This window comes from Pteronotus mesoamericanus, unplaced genomic scaffold (assembly GCF_021234165.1).
Source record: "Pteronotus mesoamericanus isolate MK-2021 breed Mesoamerican mustached bat unplaced genomic scaffold, CSHL_Meso_final contig_169, whole genome shotgun sequence".
In the NCBI taxonomy this organism is placed as follows: Eukaryota; Metazoa; Chordata; class Mammalia; order Chiroptera; family Mormoopidae; genus Pteronotus; species Pteronotus mesoamericanus.
This window is the reverse complement of record NW_026555068.1, coordinates 3,804,983-3,827,335: the sequence shown is the minus strand read 5'-3', so window position 1 is coordinate 3,827,335 and position 22,353 is coordinate 3,804,983. Positions and strand designations below refer to the sequence as shown.

General features: G+C 44.4%; 1 protein-coding gene across 1 annotated transcript in view; it reads left to right on the top strand.

Moving 5' to 3' along the window:
* CSGALNACT1 (chondroitin sulfate N-acetylgalactosaminyltransferase 1) overlaps positions 1–22,353 on the top strand; it is a 299,337-nt gene that overhangs the window by 24,925 nt on the left and 252,059 nt on the right. The window lies entirely within an intron of this gene.

Below are 22,353 nucleotides of genomic sequence, written 5' to 3'. Positions count from 1 at the left end.
GCTCCCTAGCAGCCACCCACGGGCATGAGGACAGAGAAACTACATGCAGGATGTGGTGGGAGCTTTGTGGGGAGCCTCGAGGCCTAATTCCTTACTGGTTTTCATGTTTCTTTTTCATTGTCTAATTAGAAAAATAAACAAACAAGTAAACACTTATTTTAAACCATTTGAAATGTAAGCACTTAACCCAGAATTAGTCTGTCAGCTTTAAAGCACAGAAGGCAAGAATTCCATTTAAAATTTATTTTTTGCTTGACTTGAAGACTCACTAGGGGTTGGTTGCCAGCGTCTTAAGACACTCTACTATGGCAACGCTTGAGTTTTAAATCTTTACATTACTTTCAACCAGGGGATTTGTTTTTATAGCCATTGACTTTTCTTTTGACATTCATAGGCTAAGGGAGACATTTAATGATCCATAGAAATATTGACTTTATGTAAAAGAAACAGCCAAAGCCAATTAGTATGTATTAATTTGCATATGTGGTCCAGTTCATTAGTTGTTAGTGTGTTTTCAGTGTAATGCATATTTTTGACTATGTGATGTGGTGAGAAGACGTGGCTTCCTTTTCACATTTAACCCTTTAAGATGACAAACAGAATGCTCTTGGCTTGTTGATCCCATGTGAAATATTTTCGTAGTTACTGATTTCACAGTGACTGCAGAGTTTTACAGAGTTTTCCATAGTTTTTGATCAGACCTCCTCACGTGCGTGGGGTGGGGTAGGCAGAGGTGGAGGGCTTGAGAGCTTGGCTGGGGAACTTGGGCTTGTTTGTGTGTCTGGAGGACCCATTTTGTGGTCTCCGGGGTATTGTTTACAAGGAGGACCAGGAGACGTCTGGAGAAAAGGTGCAGACCAGGCAAGATGGCCCTGAGGGTCAGTGGCTGTGGTCAGCTTTGGAGGGGAACGTGGGGTGTACGCCCAGCACATTGCGTCACTGTCTGGCCTGGCCCGCGCCCCGGTGGATAGTGGTGCTTTTCAAAACAAAGCACGAGGCGTGTGAACACTAACCGGCGTGTGGGGGATGCTGAGAGCACAGGGCAGTGTTGTTCATGGCTTGCACGAAGTATGTGGGGGGTGAAGGGTGGCACCCCAGTTGGGATTGTGGGTGAGTCAGAGGCTTGGAGTGGAAGAGGGAGGGACAGGCCAGCACACCCTGGCTGAGTGCACCCGCGGTAGGTGGCGCAGGCGGCCTGTGACGGAGGACTCACCCAGTGAGTCAAGAGGAAGACGTGGCATCTCCCCCATGTGGTTCGTGGACACCGGCCTTGAATGGACAACCCAATAGGGAATGTTTCAGGGTGACCAAGTTCCAACAGGGAGGGAGAGGGCCGGCTGCATGGTTTGGTGACTGTTTCCTGAGACCCTGTGTTGATTCCCCGGGCCTCTCGTCATCTGGAAAACAGAACTGCAGCCCTCTGGGTGTGTTTTCTTGGATGTCCTGACCGTGCCGCTCCTACGGAAGATGAGCTCAGAGAGTCTCAAGACCTCTGCCCATGGCTGTTGTTATAACCCTGGCAGGGCCGATGCCAGGCGCAGATTCCTCATCCAGCCTTTTGTTATGGTTTAAAACCTGCGATGAAAACCCCTCTACAGGCAGCTCTGGGCCAGGACTTTCCTGGGCATGAGCCAACAGCACCAGAGTTAGCTAGTGAGGGATGGAGGAAAGTTTTCCCCCTTTGGGCCCTGGGAACACATATTTAGGACTCTGAGAAAAGGTGGGTGGATGGAAGGAAGAAGGGAGGGAGAGTGGCGAGAGAGAATCCGAGCGACACACCTGCGCGTCCAGGCCTGGAGCAGCCGCACTGCCCAGCCTTGCCTGCGGAGGGGCGCCGTGTGTGAAGATGCTTGGGTGTATCCAGTTCCACCGGTAGAGAGTCATTCTCTTGGCTTGAACAGCATCCCTTTGGGTGGGATAAATTTGATTATGTTAGTGTGAAATGGCCTAATTGAAGTGCTTTTAGCTGGATTCCATTCCTTTTCCTCTGAACTCTCTTTAGGGCTCTGGCTCCGGCTCATGGCTCATGTGCTTGTCATGTTCCATCTGGTGTTGACTGTTCCCGTGAGCTCCTTGTCTCCCCCCAACAATTTACCACTGTTTGACGGCTGTGATCAGGTCTTATTTCTCTCCTGTTGTTAAGCACACCGCTTCCCTGCAATACCTGGGGACTGAGTTCGGCTGCACGTTGTAGAAAACTGAAAACTCTGACTTGAAATGCAGGGGTTTGTTGTTCTCCTGCAGCAAGATGTGCAGAGGTTGTGTCCAGGACTGGGGTGGCAGCTCCTCCATGTCCTAGTGTCCCAGGGTCCTTTAGCTTTCTGCTTTGCTTTTCTGTCATTCTCAGGTTTACAAAATGACTCCGGTACCTCTGACATTATGTCTGCCTTGCAAGTAGTAAGAACAGGAAATAGCAGGGTCAGAAGGCCTAGGCCAGCTGAGTGTACTGCTTTTATTAGGAAAATGACAGCTTTGCTGGAAGGCCCAAGCAGCAGGCTTCTGCTGATGTCTCACTGGCCAGAGGTAGGCTGTCCTTAGTTGCAAGACAGTCAGAGAAATGAATTTTTTTTTTTTTTAAAGGAGAGTGTCTGGTGTTCTCTTGGTAAAGGAGAGAGGAGAATGTAAGCAGCTAGCGTTGTCAGGCATACTCCCATATAGAAATGACTCAAATAAACACTTGCCAAATGAGTGGCTGTAAGCTGGACAGGAAGCCACACAGCAGGAGGGAAGATCAAGGCCTAGACCCACTAATGACACAGGGATGTTGCTGGAGGCTGCTCCTGCCATCATCAGAAGGCTGTTTTGAGCATTTAGCTTTTGGTATTCATTATCTCGTAGTTTCCCTCCTCCCCTAGCTTCACTGAGGTATTGCCAAATAAATTGTAATACATTTAAAGTGTATAATGATTTAAGGTACACCCACACATACACACACATTATGAAATGATTACCCCAATCAAACGAATTAACGCATTTGTCACCTGATATTATTATTTATTTTCTTTTTGATGAGAATGCTTAAAATCTCTTCTCTTAGCAGATTTCAAGTATGTGATACAGTATTATTAACTAGAGTCAGCATGCTCTACCCTCAGAGTGCTTTTCTCCCGTAACTGAAGTTTGCACCATTTGACCAACATCTTCCCATTTCCCACACGTCCAGCCCCTGGCAGCCACCGTTCTACCCTCTGTTTCTATGAGTTGGAGTATTTTTTTTCTTAAGATTCCATGCATAGGTGATACCATACAGTATTTGTCTTTCCCTGCTTGGCTTATTTTGCTTAGCATAATGTTCTCCCGTGTCATTCATGTTGTTGCAGATGGTAGGATGTTATTCTTTTTTATGCCCAAATAATATGCCATTGTGTTTGTGTATATGTATTTTTATATATATGATACATTTTCTTCATTCATTCGTTAATGGACACGAGTTACCTACATATATTGGCTACTGTGAAGAATGCTGCAAAGAACATGAGATTGCAAATATCTCTGTAAATAGTGATTTCATTTCCTTTGAGTAAGTACCCAGATATGGGATTGTTGGATCATATATTGTAGTTCTGTTTTTAATTTTTTGAGAAATCTCCATGCTATTTTCCGCAGTGGCTACACCAATGCACATTTCCACCAAAAGTGTACAAAGTCTCCCTTTTATCTGCATCCTTGCCAACACTTTTTATCTCTTGTCTTTTTGATAACAGACATCCTAACAGATGTGAGGTGATATCTCACTGTGGTTTTGATTTACATTTCCCTGATGATTAGTGATGCTGAGCATCTTTTCATATACCTATTCGCTGTCTTCTTTGGAAAAATGTCATTCAGTTCCTCTGACGATTTTTAATTCAGCTTATTTAATGTTTTCTTTTGTATTGCGTTGTAAGAGTTTCTGATAAATTTTGGATATTAACCCCTTATCAGACGTATGGTTTGCAAATATTTTCCCCCAACACAGGTTGCCTTTTCGTTTGTTCATGGGTCTCCTTTGCTGTGCAGAAACTTTTTTGTTTGATGTGGTCCCACTTGTTTATTTTTGCTTTCGTTACTTTTGCTTTTGTGTCAGATCCAAAAAAGATCATTGCCAAGACCAATGTCAAGGAACTTTTCCCCTATGTTTTCTTGTAGGAGGTTTGTGGTTTCTGGCCTTATATTTTAGTGTTTAATCCATTTTAAGTAGATCTTTGTGTATGGTTTCTTTTCATTGTTTTGCATATGGCGATCCCATTTTTCCAGCAGCATTTATTGAAGAGATTGTCCCTTCTCCATTGTTTATTCTTGGCAACTTTTTAAAAAAATTAGTTGACTGTATATGCATGGGTTTATTTCTGGGCTGGCCCTTTCCATTGTTTGTTTTTATGCTAACACCACATTCTTTTGATTACTGTAGCTCTGTAGTTTAGTTTGAAACCAGAAAGTATGATGCCTCCAGCCTTGTTTTTGCTCCAGATTGCTTGAGCTATTTGGGGTCTTTTCTGGTTCTATACAGATTTTGGTTTTTTTTTCTATTTCAGTTAATAATGCCATTGGGATTTTTATAGGGGTTGCGCTGAATCTGTAGATTATTTTGAGTAGTTTGGATGTTCTTGTCAATTTTTCTAAAAATATTTTAAAGCACTAGGAAATTTCTTACTTCAGGGCAGATGAGGGCCTCAGTGTGGTGTTCTGTACCTCGTGAGTCCTGGTAGGTCACAATAGTGGCAGCTTGAAGAACTTGTGTTTACTTCTGGACCCATCTTAAATGATGACAAGTATCAGCAAGTTAAGATCAATGATGACAACTTTGCATGGTGGAGAGTGCAGGATGTGTGCGCCAGGAAGCTCAGGAAAAGTCTGTCTTTCACACATTTTCATCTTCCCTCCAAAGAAATGCATACACCTAGCCAGAAAAATAAATTACAAGTCAGAAGACAAAGGAGTCAAAGAGAAAATAAGGGTAGGACTCTATGATTTGAGCCAAGGCTGAAATTGAAGTTACTATACAAAATGTGTGCTATGAAGTCCTGTATACTTGCTAGGAGTAGGATACAGATTTAGCTCTGAGCTTTTTAGCAGTCAGCAGATAGAGAGAAAGAATCCCTTATCCAGTTCACAGTGTCCATAGGCCAAGACAGACAGTGTTTTGGCAGAACTTTGACTCTCAAAATTGAAAAAAAATTTATTGATTTGAGAGAGAGAGAGAGAGAGAGAGAGAAACATTGGTGTGAGAGACAAATAATTATTGGTTGCCTCCCATATATACCCTGAATGGGGATCAAACCCTCAACCTACATATGTGCCCAGACTGGGAATCAAACCCCCAACCTTTTGGTTTATGGGACAGTGCACCAACCCACTGAGCCATGCTGGTCAGGACAGAAGCTTGACCTTTCTAATCCTTATAGAGGTCTTGTAGGACAGAGAGGAGACCTGTCAACAGCCCTCACACATCAAGGTAACTTAGGGTGATGAGGAGGTTGGGTCATAGAAATCCAGGTGAGAGAGGAAACTTATTCCTGCTCCTGGTGGTCTGAGAGGGCTCCATGGGGGTAGCGACACTTGCAGAAGGGGCAGGGGTAGAGTAGGTGGAAATAAGTCCTGTTTGGCCAGAGCAGAGCTTTGTGTGTAGGTGTTGTGGGAGGCAATGTGGCCAAATTTAGGGATGGCTAAGTGGTTTGGACTTTATCAGGTAAACAACAGCAAACTGTAAAATGTTTTGGGGCAGGGAAATCACCTGATCAAAGCAGGGCATTGAAAAAATTACTACGTGCTCATGATGAGAAAACACTGCATACAATAATCATCAGTTCATATAAAATAAAACCAGTACATTGATGGCAAGAAAAAGAAAAGAGATTGTGTTCAGTGAGATCGTTTAAAAACATAATTCCTAGGAAAAAAATGTATTTACTGTGAGTAGCATAGGAATTGTGCAAATTTGCTTCAGCTTCTGTCTTAGGCTTCTGCTTTGCAAACAGGAAGATGGACGAGAAACAAGAGCCATTTATGTACTGGACGGTTCAGGCATCATCAGCGGGGCCTCTCCCAGTCTAGGGCCAGGTGGGTATGGCAGGGACCATTGTAGGGCCCCTTGCTACTTGGTGCCTGCCATGTCGCAGTGCCCGAAGCTGTCCTCAGGGACACTTTTGGGGTTAAAGTGTGAGAAACTAGAAAGGATCTCTAGCTGTGAAGAAAATAGCCTACAGAAAGAAGACATGGCCTTGTGGTCCCTGGACAACCCAGCTGGGGTTTTGCTAACTTGGTCTCAATCAGGGCCTGGAGAACGGACCTGGGAACCAGAGACCTGAGTCCGGCATGCTAGCTGTTCGGTGTTACCCTGCTCCCCAAACCACGCACAGGGCAGGTTTTTGGATTTTTGGAGCAGTGACACTGTTCTGTGGTGGTGATTCCAGGACTTGTTGCGTTTGTTGAAACCCATGTAGCTGTGCTCACAGAGTCTATGGGCCTGGCAGTGGACTCACAACCTTGAGGCTGGACGGGTCACTGTGCTGCCACCTCCTCTTGTATAGCTCTAGTGGCTCTGTGATCCCCCCGCAAGAGATTTTCTGCAGTCACAAGAAGAAAGCAGTGATCCACTGTTATGTGGGTCATTTCAGCAGCGACACAGTAAATTTGTTTGTAACTTGCTTCTGTCACTCGAGGTAACACTCTCTTGAACCTGCGTTGAATGAGACACAATGACAGTGGCTTCCTCCAAGGAAATTAAAATCGCTCATTAGTTACTCAGTGAGCCTGCTGGGGCGACTTGAGAGGAGGTAAAGGAAAGGTCATCCCTACACTGGTGTCCTCTGTGGTCTTCGGTGTGCAGGGCGGCCACTGGGCTGAGGCCTGGCCGAGGCTATGGATCGGGGGTTTGGATTACACCTTCTGTTTCTGTCATGGCCTTTTCTGAACGGATGTGGGCATTTCACCAGGCAGCAGACCCCCACCCCAATGCCTTGTGAAACACCATCCGTATGGCCACAAGGGGTCATGTCAAGTGGCCAGTGCTGTGTGTGTCCCCGAGGCCTCGGTGTCCACTCCGAACAGAATGTCTGAGAAATCACCGCACAAATCGCCAGGCCCAGAGGGGCCGGTGGGCAGTGCGGGGTGGTGGGAACGGCCTTTGGACGACTAGACTTGGGTTTCTACTTTGCCCCTTGTCAGTTACATAACCTTCAGCAAGTTACTGAGCTTCAGTTTCCTCATGTCAAAATTTGAATGGTGGTCCACATACCTTTGAAGATAGGAGGCTTGAATGAGATAGTGAATGCACAAGCACAGAGCACTGTGCTTGGGACTCAGCAGAAGCTCATTCCATTCCTCTTCTGCCAAAAGCGATGATTTCTTAAAATGATACGTATACAAAAAAGTCCCCAATATCTGGATAATGCTTATCACATGCATTATCTCATTGAAACGTCACCATTCTGTGAACTAAGTATTAACTTTCCCCCCACTTATTCACACTGCGGCTTAGTAGTGTCATTTGCCTAAAACCACACAGTTACTGGGAGAATAACTGTGGCTGTAATAGAAAACCGCTGACCCTTGCCCTGGCCAGGTGGCTCAGTTGGTTGGAGCATACACCAGAAGGCTGGGGGTTCGGTTCCCGTCAGGGCTCATACCTGGGTTGTGGGCTTGATCTCCAGTTGGGGCGCATATGGGAGGCAGCCAACTGATGTGTCTCTCTCATATTGATAGCTCTCTCACTTCCCCCCTCTCTAAAATTAATAAAATATTTAAAGTAAAATAAAATTGCTGACCTTTAGTCATGTATAATTACTACTATATTCTAATAAATGGCAGAAAAAGATCAGGTGAATCTTCACTTCTGTGCTCTTTGTGTATTTGGAGGCTGGAAGAGAGCATAAAGTAGTGTAAAAGGAAAACATTAATTTTTTAAAAAGGAAAAAAGTTTGTACTGCACTATTAAAGAACAAATGGTTTTGCTTAAGATATAAGACAAGCATGTATAGAATAATTTGCAGTTATAAGACAAGATTGACACCACAGGAACACAGTATACTCTATAACATGAGGTAAAACATCCTACCTATCAGAAAGCATGTGCTAAGTGCAGAAGAGGTAAAAATGCAGGATTCTGGAGCACAGAGAAAGGAGAGTGGCTTATGAATGGGAGAAATGAGGTCATTCTTGGTAGAGGGAATAGGATGGAAATGCAAAGAGGCGTTCAGTTTCTGGTGGAAGATGCAGAAGCACAGAAAGACCAGGGAAGAGCTTTACTCTCACCCCTGCAAGTAGTGAAAGCTGGGGAAACAACCAGGTAATGACTGCCCTTGAACTCACGGGAGTGGTGAGGGCGCAAGGCCCAGAATGCAGGGAGAGACAAGCCTCTGCAGGGAGAGACACAAGCACTGACTTGCCTGAACTAGGGGTCGCTGGACCCTGGCGAGGATTGCTCAGCTGGTGACTGTAGGATTGGTGGGGGCTGGCTGAGTGTGTGCTGGTGGAAGTCAGGGAGGGTCCTGCGGGTGCAGGAATGGGGAGGCGATCTTTACCCTCCCGCAAGTTTTTTTCTTCCATGAATCACATCAGTCATTCACAGAAAATACTGAGGAAGTCCAAACAAAGTCTACTCTGATGGGCAGCAGTTGGGGGAGAAAACAGAAGCCGCTGTGGAAAGGGCAAGAAAATTTGCCTAAACGCTTCTCCTGTATCTCCCCCGCAGAGCTGAAGCTTTACTTTGGGACTGTCATCTTTAGGGCACCGGTGAAATCTTCACTATAGCTGGGGGAAGAAAACAGGAAAGAAAATCTCAACGCCTGGGGGAGGGGCAAGATGACAAGTTGGACTTGGATTCAGGGAAGGACAGGGTCACTGAGGGATGGGCAGGGTCGCCGCATAAGCTGTCCCCCAAAGATCCAGGGGCACAGTAGCAGCCTAAGGCTGAGGCTTCATCAGAACAGCAGAGACACCCCGCACTCCCACTGCACCCCTGTCTGTCCAGCGAGCATGGAGTATTGCAAGAGGCAGACTTTCTCTGAGACGTGATGCAAAGGACATACTTAAGGGTGAGGGTTCAGCAGTCATCAGAAAAAAATAGACTGGCCATTTGACCCTCACCCTGAACACAGGGCATTACTGTCCTGAGGGGCACTGAGGATGACCTTAGATAGCAACTACAAACCTCAAAGACAGCTCCACTCCTAAGTAGATTACCTCAAACCCTCACACTAAGCCCTAGCAGCAGGAAAGCATTCCCATTTACAGGCATTAACAAATATTTACCGTAGTCTATTCTACCCAAGATGTCCAACTTTCAATAAACAATTACCAGGCATATGAAAAGGTAAGAAAATAACCTCCCAGGAGACAAAAGAATCTTTAGAACCAGACTGAGATATGTCACAGACCTTGGAAGTATCTGACAGGAAGTTTAAAATGACTATGATTAGCTAGACTTTAATAGAACATGGGGACAATGTGCAAGATCAAATGGGTCAATAGAAATTACCCAAACTGAAATACAAAGAGAATAAAAAGTAAAATCAACAAGAACAAAACCAAACAAGCACAGAACATTCAAGAGCTTTCAAGCATATACATCACTGGAATGCCAGAAGGAGATGTGAGAGAGAAAATGGTGAACAAAAAAATATTTGAAGAAATAATGGCCGGGCAATTTCCAAAATTAATGACACCAAATCACGGCTCCAAGCAGCTCAGAGAATACAACAAAACAAAACGCACATAGGTATATTACATTCAAATGGCTATAAACAAAAGAAAAAGAGGAAATCTTAAAGGCAGACAGAGAGAAAGACACATAACAGAGGAATAAAAATAAGAATTACAGCAGAGCCTTCCTTAGAAACTATGTAAGTTAGGATACAATGGAGTGGCATGAAGGTAAAATAAAATTCAATTTTGCCTATTTATAATTGCTCTAAAAGAGAATGTTTGTCCAAAGTAAGAATAGTTGCCATATATTGTCTATTTCTTACCTATCTTTAAACATATATGACAGCAGTAGCACAAATAATGGGACCAAGGAGTTAGGAACATACCATGGTAAGGTTCTCACTCCACATGGAGTAATATAATATTACTCAAAAGTAAAGTCTGATTAGTTGAAGATGTGCGTTGTAAACCCTCGGGCAAATACTAAGAACAATTGCCACAATAGAGGTCTGTACAAAGTACAGTGGTAACATAGGAAAGGAACATCTAAATTATCTTGAGCCATTAAAGGAAATAGAAGAGGAGCAATTCGGGAAATGAGTGGAGTGTATTCCTCTAGGTGTGAGAAGAAGAGAGCATTTTAAGTAGGGAGAAATTTGCATGTTAGTGTTAAAGCAACACAGAGAATTTGTAGAGAATGAAAAGGGAAGTGTCCATTAAAGAGCCAGTGGTCAGGAAGTGTAATCAGAACCCCTCCATGAGTCCTTGCTGTATGTTCCTTGACTTTCCCATTCCCGTATAGCAAGGACTCATGGACAAAACCAAAGGGGAAGAGCTGAGGGAGGGTAGGAGGGAGGGGGCAAGGGAAAGTGGTGGGGGGGGGGAGGCAGAGACAAATGTATTTGAAAAAATAAATGAAAATAAATAAAAATTAAAAAAAATAAAAATGATTTAAATTTTAAAAAATAAAAGTTAAATTAAGAGGTAAAAAAAAAAAAAGGAATCTTCTGGTTGCCTTGCCTGGCCCTGGACCTTTTGTCTGGTAAGTATTCAATGGCCATTGGTGCTCTGGAGGTTACAGGATAGTCATTTGATGAATCCACTCCACACAAGCAGCAGAGTCAAGAGAATAGGAACATTGGTAATAACATTTTTAATATGAGTAAGGAGTAATAAGCAATGTTTTTATAATATAAATCAGATCATATCACTTTCCTTCTCCTAAATCTCCATTGTTTTCCCATTTGCCTGAAATAAAATCATCTCTCCATTCTCACTTTTTTCCCCTTAAACAACCTTACTGAGATATAATTCATATTCCATCCAATTCATCCATCCATTTAGAGTATGCTTTTTACAATAATGTGTTCACAAAGTTATGCAACCATCATCACAAAAAAAAAAAAAAAAAAAGAACCCCTCCAGAGTAGCTTTAATAAAGGTCAGGAGAGGTCATTGCAACAAAAGGTTGAGCCACACTTGTAGCAAGTAGAACAATCTGACATAGGCTGCTTTTAAAAGGGAACGATGAGAGGGCTGCAGTTGGGGAGCTGGGGTGGGGGCGGAGGAAGAGGAATTCTGGGAAGTCTCTGTGGTTTACCCAGAAGACAACAAAAGTGTAAAATTTTGGAGCAAGATGTTGAAATAAGTGATAGTAATTGGGTAAAGTTTAGAGGTGGCAGAGTTAGCCTGTGAAAGGAGAAAGAGCTCATTTTAAAGACAGGCTAGAAGGAAGGGCGGTGAAGTGAGAGAGTCCTTTGGATACAGAGGGGAGGATGCGGAGTGAGCTCATTCTCTGTAAAGTGAAGTCCAGGAGGACACAGGTCTTCTGAAGCTTAAGACATTTTCTGAATATGTTCTGTGGTTTCTTTTCACCACATCGTGCTTTTTTTCTCTTTCTTTGAAACCCGTACTACATTCGTTTTTGCGGCTGCCATTACAAAGTACCAAACACAGGGTGATTTAAAAAATTTTATTTTCTCAGTTCTGGAGACTAGAAGTTCAAAGTTAAGATGTAGACAGGGCCACATTCCCTCTAAGACAGATAGGGGAGAGTCCTTTACCTCTTCCCAGCCTCTGGTGGTTTGTCAGCACTTCTTGGTGTTTCTTGGTTTATAGCTGCAGCCTTTCGGCCTCTGACCATTGTCACATGGCATTCTCCCTGTGTGTCTCCATCTTCACACGGTCATCTTCTTACAAAGGCACCATTCATATTGAACTGAGGGCCCACCCTACTCTAGGATGACGTCATTTCAACTAATTTCTTCTGCAACAATCCTATCTCCAAATAAGGCTACATTCTAAAGTACTGCAGGTTAGGGCTTCAACATATCTTTTCTTGAGGGACACAGTTCAACTCATATATCTACTAAATCTTTGTCCCTCTTTATAAAATTTTCTTCTGGAGAAATTTAACTCAGTATCTAAGGCCCACTGAAATGTTACCTCTTACCCAAAGCCTATCATGAACTTCCTTCTCTGCTGCGCTCTTTTTCGTGATCCCCAAATAAATTATATCTCTTATGTGGCTCATTATCCCTGCCTGCCCAGTGTGGCTCTCCTTCCCGAGAGCAGAATCGTCCAGCTGCTCTCTGTGCGCTCACATGGTCCAGAGGCACAACTTCGTGAAATGGCTTAGGATCTCACAAGCTAGAACAAATCATTATTTGGGGATTCAGAGATCAAGGAGAATTTGGGGATTCAGGATAAAGGAGCTACAGAGTGAATGGAAACTAATCAGGAGAGCTTTCCTGAAGGAGGTGGGATGGCATGTTGGAACGTTGTAGGAAAAGAGAACATTCTAGGCTGTAAGAGTGGCAGAGTTCTGTTGGATCAGTCATCTTTCTTGGTGAATATGGAGACTGTCTTAGGAATCCTTCTTTTTGCAGTATTTTTAGGGAAAGTGTCAAAGAGATGTTTATGGCAGTGATTCATTGAATAAAAGAAGAGAATGTGAAATAGACAACCTACGAAGTATTTAATGGCACTCCCCTTAGCCCCCATGTAGAAATGTAACAGGAGCACAAATTCTAATGATGAATTCAGGACCATTGCCTCCGAAACTGGCCAACAGTGCTGGTAAGAAATAATTACAGGGTTTCAGCCCAATTTAACATATTATGCAAGAAGTGTTAAATGAAGAATTTTTATGCTTCAAACATGTTCTCTTTCTTTTTTTTCTTTTCATACAGAAAAGTACAGAGAGTAATATAGCAAGCACTCCTAGGTCACTCCCTAGAATTAATAAATATTAACACTGTGCCATATTTGCTTCTGATTTTTTAAAAATGAGAGAAATGCAATATGTATGATAAATGTACTCTGTTCTCCTCACTCCCTCCCTAGAAGAAACCGTGCTGGTGAGTTGGGTGTGCTTTCTGTCACTTCTTTTACAGGATCTGTGTCTTTTACAGGGACTGTCCTCCTTGCAGGTGAGTTTCCTGCTTCCTGCCATGGGCCATAGAATCAACTAGAAGACGGCAGCCCCTTGCCAGCCGACTCTCAGCTGGTCATTACGTCTTGACGTTTGTATTATAAACCATGTTCACTCCCCACACAGAGTCAGGCTGTGTTAATGTTTAATTTTGCATTTTATGGAATGACAGAGACAACTATAATTAATTTATGCTTTTTGGGGCCTTTTTTTTTTTTAACACTTGGCAGTCAAAAGTCACAGGTAATTTTCAGGAATGTGGGTTAGGCTGATTTAGTTGCAATGTTTTCCTAGAAGTATATTCCTCAAGACAGAAAGGAAACCTAGCCCTCAGGGAGTAAACATGTCGCTGTCTTGCCTCCTTCCAGGCTGTGAGGTAAAAAAGTAAGTAGTTACTCATTTGCACCTACTGGGGAGATGCCCTCTCACCGCACCTCAATTCCACAGTTTGGTGTAATTGCTGACCAGAGTGAAAGCTCTGAACAAAAGTCCTGAAGGGGAAGGCCTCAGTCCTCAAGGGCCCCAGGGCCCTGTCCTGAGCCCGCTTACCTGTTGTGGTCCTCCGCTTGGGCTGCGCCTCAGAGATACCCGGGGAGCTGGGTGAATGCCCCGTGGATAATCACCCGACTCCCCCGGATAATCACAGGGGAATCTGGCAGGGGTGGGGGTGTTGGGGGTGGACTCCCGTGTCGGCGGCCTAGGCTCTCCTGGGGATTCCATCACTTGCCTAGCTGAGAAGCATGGCTTGAAAGCACTCAGCCACCCTGGCTGCCTTCGAGCCCTTGCGGCTCACCCTGAGCTTTCCTAGTCCCAGAAGCACTTGTTGGTCCCTCTGTCAGAGCCAGCCTCTTCGTTCAGAATGTACCTCTTCAGACCTTCCTTGACCATTCTATCTAAAATAGTCCCTCTACCCCGACCAGCGGGACCAAAGTATCGCACCCTGTTTATTTTCCTTTCTAGCACTAGAGTCATCTGAAATTGTTAATTTGTCTCTTATCTGTTGCCTCCCCTCTCTCCACTGCCCCTTCAGCACAGAACCTTACTTTTTTGTTTATCTCTCTATTCCTGGTGTCCAGCACCATGCCTGACATAATACATGCATATGTATTAATTGTTAAATGAGAATGAATTCTAATATCAAAGTGCATGGAAAGGCCACTGAGTGTTAATCTAAGTCCTTTCTCTAAGATCTGAAGAAGGGCTAACTTCTTTCCTGAAAGGATGTCTCTGCCTCTTTGTAAGTATTTAATCAGAACATAGGGCAACATATCCTTGAACCCAACCCTGGCCCTGTTTCCTCAGTGTCTCCTAATGAAAAATAACAACAAAAACTCTAATATGGGCACAGACACATATACGATAACAATCAGCTTGAAGGAGCATTCACATACGTTAACTGATTTGAGCCTTTCCTGTGGGATGGGTATGACGGATGGCGGATTTGATGGGTATGATGGGATGGCGGAACAGCCTGGGGGCAGTTAAACAAGGTGTCCAAGGCCACCAATGTGGTAAGCGATAGAACTGGAATCACACCCATCTTGGGACCCCATGAGAGGGATGAGAGAGGGCGTCAGACTCCTCCAGGACTAGGGGGCACTTGCTGCCCCTCCACTCAGTGCTGACGGCCGCTCTCTCGCCCCTGATCTTCCATGCTCTCTTGGTTTAAAAACTCACAGGGAGGGGACAGGACTATGCTTGGAGATGGAGGAAGGCTGGAGGGGTACGGAGGAGGGACTCTTGTCCCCCCTCTTCCCTTTTCTTTTTGGGTGCAGCGCTGTTCTTTGCTGAGTTCCTCTAATGTAATGTTTCACACACACCTTATGGATGTCGCCTTCCTAACTCGCTGTGCATGCTGGGCGGTGGGCCTTGTTAGATGAGGAGCTGGAGCTCCTTGGCTTTATTTCCCTTGGTTGGCTTGTGAAGGAAGCCTCCCCTCCTCGGGGCGCTGCTGGGGATGCCCCAAGGACAGTAGGCGACGAGTCTCAGGGAGGACGCTGCCACCTGGAGCTGCTACCCAGTGGACCAGCCTCTGACTAACAGAGGTTAGAATGCATCGCCTTGCCTGGCCTCCTGTGCCTTGTGGTGGGACCGGTGCCGCTCTGGCTCTGAGATGGGCGCTGGGCCCGTGGGTGCTGCGTTTACGTGTGGTCTTCGTAACTGACATCGCTTTGCATGCGGGGAACCCTGCACTGTGCAACCATGAAAACATAAAAAATAAAGCAGGATAATGTGACTGCTTACCTCGACCTCAGGACAAAAATAACTGCATCCCTCTGGTTCTGCGCCCCGCCCCCTCCTCAGCACGGCCCTTTGTCACTGCCCGTGCGTGCCCGCCCTCCTCTCTCAGCGTGGATCTCCAGTGTATTTTTGCTGTTTATATTTAACATAGTTTTAAGGGTGTTTTTGGGTGGATTTAAAAATCTGGTTAAACAGGAGTCCTCCATTATTGATTTATTTGCATGTGACCTCTGAGCAGGGTGACTCTACATCCTGGTTTGCCTGGGACCGTCCCAGTGTGTGTCTGTTGTCCCAGCACAATTATGAATAGTGACACTTCTGCTCTTAGAAGTGCTCTGCTTTGGATGATAAACTAGAGGGAGCCTGCTCCAGCATGATCTTCTCTCCAGCTTCCCATTTTTGACCAGTGGCACTCTAAATAAAAACGGTCTCCATCTTTGATACTGTATTACTTATACACAGGCTTGTAGAGGTAGCACTCTTCTGGCTGCTGGCCTATCCCACATGTATGTCGTTATTTTAAATTAAGAAGCTTTAAAGGACATAATCAGTAAATTGGTGACTGTTGTGTTATTTGACTGCTTAGTTCACAGAGCTGTTAATTGGGATTTAAACCTTGTAATCGGCTATGCTTAATTATACAGTGCTTTTGGACACAGAACTCCTTGATCTTTCAACAAACAAAGAATTTCCTGGCTCCAGTAGCAGTGTTTCCAGCCACACAGTTGGTATTCTCAGATCTTGTTTACCCTCTTGCTACTTTAAAAAAAAAAAACATCCTTACCCATGGATATGTTCATTGATTTTAGGGAGGAAGGAAGGGGGAGGGGAGGGAGAGAGAGAGGTCAATGTGAGAAACAATGTTCAGTTGCCGCCCTTATGAGCCCCGACTGGGGATCGGATCCGCAACCCAGGTGTATGCCCTGACTGGGACTCGAACCCACAACCTTTTGGTGTGTGGGACAATGTTCCAACCAATTGAGCCACCCCGGCCAGGCCTAATCTCATGCTACTTTTGTCTGCATTTTTGCGACTTGGGTGATTTCAGCCAGTAGACCAGAGAGGCAGTAGCCTCATGTTGGTGGGACCCCTGGCGCTGGGAAGAGCTTCCGCAGGATTTCCCTCCTGCCTCACTCTCACACACCCTTCGGGTTACCAATTTCCGAGTGGTGAAGTGTTTTTAGTGCGAGGACTGTCCGTGGTGTTGATTTCACTCAGGTCCAGATGTGGAGGGAAGTGAGGGCCCCCCACCCAAGGCCTGTGCTGGGCGTCACACACCAGGCGATGGGGGACCTGACTTCTAGATGCCCCGGGGTGCAGACATTTATTATCACTGTTTAGTCTTCCCCCATTAAAGTTATTCCTCTTCTTCCCTTGCTGTAGGAGGCTAAAAAGGGGTTGTCCTGGGCGTTTGTGGACTTGAGGCTAGGAAGAGGCTCTCCTCTAAACCTGATTCGGTGTGTTCTAGCATCTGATTTTAGTGCTTGCATTCTTCACAGTACCGGTGGCCTGTGTGACAGAGGCGAGACAGTTCCCAGAGGTGACCGTCAGCCTCCACAGCAGTTTTCCTGTTAGGAAGTAACACTTCCTTTGAGGATGTTGAGGAAATTCTGTTCCCCACAACACAAATAGGGATTGGGTGGGCTTTGGGTCACACACCACAGGGACAATGCTTTCTGCCCTATTGTGAAATCCCTTTAGAGCTGGGAACAGAATTATCCCGAATTAAGTGAATTAAATATTAAATTGGGGGGAGGTGAGTGGGTTCACTGGCAGACCAAAAAAGAGGGGTATAAACACATCTCTTCCACACTGTACAGTGTAAGGGCCCTGTAGGATTGGGGGGGGGGAGGGACAGAGATTAGAAATCTATTTTTAAATTAAAAAAAAAAACACTCTTATTGGTGCTTTTGAAAAATCCACATAACTCCCAATAACAGGGGTCCAGAAGGGTGTGTGATTCAAACACCAGTTACTTTTCTTTTCCCCTCTTTGGCAGCACATTCATTTATTGCCTTGTTTTTCTAGGGGTTGGAGGAGGTGAGGGGAATGCAAGGACGGAGACAAGAGAGGGGAGAGGGAGAATGACCAATTGAATTGCCCAATTAACCGTTAAATTTGGAGCATTCTTGTGCTTGCTTCATTCATTCAAAACTTTAAATAGTTCTCCCACGTGTGGTGTCATGTGTTAGCCTTACTGGGGGCTAGGAAAGCAGATCAGAACAATCACATTAAAAGAAGAAAAACAACCCTGGCTGGTGGCTCAGTTAGTTGGAGCATCATCCCATGCACCAAAAGGTTACAGGTTCGATCCCCAGTCACGGCACAATCAATGAAGAAGAACCAACCAATGAATACGTAAATAAGTGGACCAAAGAATTGATGTTTCTCTCCCATCTCCCCATATCCCCCCTTTTATCTCACTCTAAAGTCAATAAAAGACATATCCTTGGGTGAGGATTTAAAAACAACAACAACAAAGCAAATCAAAATAATCAGGAGCTGATAGCTAGGAAGAGGGAACAGCCGAATACCCACACCCGGTGTCTGAGGCTGCTGAGAGTGCCGTGTGAGATGAGGGGAGAAAAGCAAGTCTCAGCCTGTGAATGGGCAGTTTTCTAGAGAACACCATCAACTATAGTTTACCTTGAGGAGAACTGAAATTAGTCATGCCTAAAAGCTCCAGGTTTGGACGTTGTGCCTAACTTTAGATTAAAGTTGTGTTAAATAAATGAGTCTGACAACTTTGTATCAATCAGTGAGACTTCCAAAGCCACAAGGGGATTCTTTGTATTGGGTTAAACTTTGTTTCCCTGTGCATGAGGTTATGAATCCATAGTAGTTAGTCTTCCAAATTACCTGAAGGTGTTAGGAGAAGTAACCCCTTCTTAGGATGAAACAACCTTGAGCAGGCTACCTTCTGGATTTTCCTGACCGGCATGATTTTGGTCAATAGATTGGAAAGGTCTTGCATGGGTGGGACCCCTCAGCACTGGGGTGAGCTTTGCTGTGGCCTCCCTCCTTCTACTTTCTCACATGTCCTTGGGGTCCCAGGTTTCCCTTCAGTGACGTGTCTTTAGCTTGAAGACCGTCCATGGTGTTGATTTTGATCAGATAAAATGTGGAGGGAGGAGAAAGCACACTGGGAGGGAAGCCGAGGAAGGTGAGCAGTGGAGAAGAGGGATCCAGTCCTTGGCTCTGATCTAAGTGGGGGATACTGCTCGGCGTGGTAACCCTCACTCTCTGTAGGGGAGACGCTGAAAGCCAGTGTTTTCTGTCCTACACCAGATCCATGCAGCGCAGCCCAGACCAAAAGGAGCCATTGATGTGGCACCTGAGGCGTTTGACTTGGGTCCTGAATAGGAGGTCTGGTGTGGACGCACGGAGCTGGGGAAGAGCGGGGAGAGGATGTGCATCCTGATGGGCTGGGCAGTGCGTGTCAAGGTCTGAGGTGGAGAATCCCAGGTGAATACAGGGCACCTCAGTGGCTTAGTTTGGCTGGAGGGGGTGGAGGGCCAAGGGGAGTGGTTGGAAGGTGGGGTAGGTTGGCGAAGGTGGGGAAGGTTGGAGCAGATGCAGGCTAAGGAGTTCGGACTTTTATTCAGGCAACAGGAATCCACTGGGGACTTCTGTGAAGGGCTAATTTGTGGTCAAAGCTCCATTTTTAGGAAATTAATCTTGCATTGGTAGATGGTGGGAAGCAAGAACTTCTATCAAGAGACTATAGTAATGGTCCAAGCAGTATTTAATGTAACATGCAAGGCAGTTATGAAACCAATCAAATGTTTGCCAGACCTTCAAGGCATAATTTCTCAAACAGAAGAGCAATTTAGAGATGACATATAATGAGAATTTTCTTTAATGAATCAATAAAGCTTATTTTAAGACGAGTGTATCTGTGGAGACTAGCTTGTGCAGTCTGTGTTAGTTTGTTGTGTTTGGTATAATTGTCATGTAGTTAAAAGCATGGACTGTGGAGCCAGACTGCCTGGATTCAAAGCCCAGCCTCACCGCTTAGCCGCCGTGAGACCTTGGGTAAATTACTGAACGGCTCGGTGCCTCAGTGCCTGCCACCTAGGATGTGCTTCATAAGGGTTAACGTTGTCATCATCATCATCATCCAGTAATGTTTATTAATATTTGTAGCAAATTAAGTGTCTTACTTTACAGAGATAAGAATCTTTTCAGTATCCTGAGTATACTCTCTTAGGAATTGCAGTTGTTTGACAGTGACATATGTTGCCCAACCCTACCCCACCACATGGTCTTAAACTCCTGAGGTTTACTTTCTTAACATAACAAGGGGACCAGAATTAGACAGTTGCTGTCATAGTTTTGGTGCCTTAAGAATGGGAGTGTAACTGAGATTCTCTTGCTTGATTTCCTTCTTCCTTCACGGGCTCAAGATGGCTGCTGGAGCTCCAGCTCTCACGTCTGGATCACTGAAGGAAGAAGAATGAAGGATGGGAGGGAGGAAGGCAAAGGGGGAAAAATTGGAACAACTGTAATAGCATAATCAATAAAATATATTTAAAAAAGGGTACCTGCAAATTGATGGATAAGCTCCCTTTAAAATTTCTCCCTAGAAACCCCACCTAAGGACTTCTAGTATCTATTGACCATCTCTACCTTCAAGATATGTTGGGAAAGATAATTTCCTCTGGGAATTTTGCTCCCCTTAAAAATATAGATGATTTTTTAATTGGGTTGTTTTTCTTTCTGGCCTTGAGTTGTGTAAGTTCTTTCTACATTTTGGAAATTAACCCCTTATCAGATGTATTGCTGGTGTATATGTTCTCCCATGCAGTGGGTTGCCTTTTCATTTTGTTGATGGTTTCTTTTGTTGTGAAAAAGCTTTTTAGTTTGATGTAGTCCCATTTGTTTATTTTATCATTTGCTTCCCTTGCTCGGGGAGCTATATTGGCAAAAATATTGCAGTGAGAGATGTCTGAGATTTTACTGTCTATGTTTTCTTCTAGGATTTTTATGGTTTCGCGATTTACATTTAAGTCTTTTATCTGTTTTGAGTTTCCTCTTGTGAATGGACCTGGAAATTATTATGGTATGTGAAATAAGCCAGGCAGAGAAAGGCAAATACCATATCTTCTCACTTCTATGTGGAATTTAATCAACAAAATAATTTAAAGAACAAAATAGAAACAGAAGCATAGAAATAGAACAGACTGACAGCTGTCACAGGGGCAGGGGTGGGGGGAATGGGTCAAGAAAGGTGAAGGGATTAGGCAAAAATATATGCCCATGACACACGGGCATGGACAGCAGTGTAGCGCTAGGCAGAGGGAAAGGCGGTGGGGGAGGTGGAGGTGGGCGAAGCGGGGATAAGCGGGGAGGGAGGGAGGCCTGATTTTGGGCGGAGAGCACATGACGCAGTGCGCAGATGATGTTTTATGGAGTTGTACACTTGAAACCTGTATGATCTTATTAACCAATGTCACCCTAATACATTCAATAAAAAAAATACAGAAGATCTGTTACTAAGAAAAAAGGGACAGAGGATATCGTGTGGGCAGCTAGCAGTCTCTGCCACAGCGGGGCCTCGCCTCAGGAACGCCACCACCTTACCGGCTTCAAGGAATTTGTGCCTGTTTCTAAGGTAGCAGTTGATTGCCTTTTCCAGTCATTTGAATTTTTTAGTCTTTGATAGATTTTTGCCTTTAAGGAGTTTGTTCAAGAAAGAAAAGACAGTTGCGGGAAAAGATAGGAACATACGATGGTTTAAGCTTAGTTATTGTCAGCATAGGTGTAGGAGGGGTTCTTAGTTTCTAACCAAAGATACACCCTGTGGGTCACGTAGTAGGTGCTCCCTGATTAATGGTGAGAAAAGCTTTGTTGTGTGGTCCATACCCTGCCTGTCACATCTCCATCCGTAGATAGGTTGACAGAAATGTGAAAAGCACTACCAGTATCATCATGAAATGTAGAGAAGGAAGGACATTAGTCTGATTCTGCAGTTAAGAAAGATGGTCAGGCGAGGTTGGTACACAACGAAGAACCATGGCAACATGTTATAAAGGCTTGTTTAACTTCAAGATAGAGTCAAAGTTGAAAGCAAACCCATGAGCGCTAGTGAGGTCACACACCTGGGAGTTGGAGGGTTAGGTTCTAGGCCCAGATAGATCTGTAATAAACGATTTATGCAATTTAGGGTGAAAAGGGTGAAGGGATTAAGCAAAGAAAATAAGCCCAAACCAAACAAACAAAAACACCCTCCAAACCCCCACCCCCAAATAAAAAAACAAAAACACAACCCATAGACACAGACAACAGGAGGGCGATTGCCAGAGGGGAAGGGAGTGAGGGGAGGCAGCGGCGGGAAAAGCGGGGACAGATGGCTGGCGGACGGAGAGCTGACTTGGGGTGAGGAACACACAATACAATATAGAGATGAAGTATTACAGGATTGTACGCCTAAAACCTATCTAATTTTATTAACCAATGTCACCCCGATGAACTAAAAAAAAAAAAAAAAAAAAGAAAGAAAAAAGCCTTGTCCTCTTTGTGCCTTATTTCTCACTTTAAAGTGAGAAATAATGCCTACCTAAGTTTTTGTTTTAATTGTGGTAAAATACACATAGCATAAGATTTATCATCTTTAACCATTTTTGTGTACGGTTCAATGACATTAAGTACATTCATATTGTGTAATTATTACCGTGATCTATCTCCAGAGCCTTTCATCTTGCAAAACTGAAGCGCTGTACCTACGGAGCAGTAACTCCTCATTCCCCTGCCCCAACCCCTGGCAACCACCACTCCTTGTTGGCTCTATGAATTTCTACTTTAGATACCTCATATAAATGGAATTATACAGTATTTGTGCATTCGTGACTGGCTTATTTCACTTAGCGTACTAATTTCCAGATTCACCCATGTTAGAGCATGCATCAGAATTTCCTTTCTTTTTGGGCGGAATAATATTTCATAGTATGGATAGACCACATTTAATTTACCTATTCATTGTCAATGAATGCTTGGGTTGCTTCTTCCTGTCAACTATTACAAATAATGCTGCTATGAATTGATGTACAAATAGT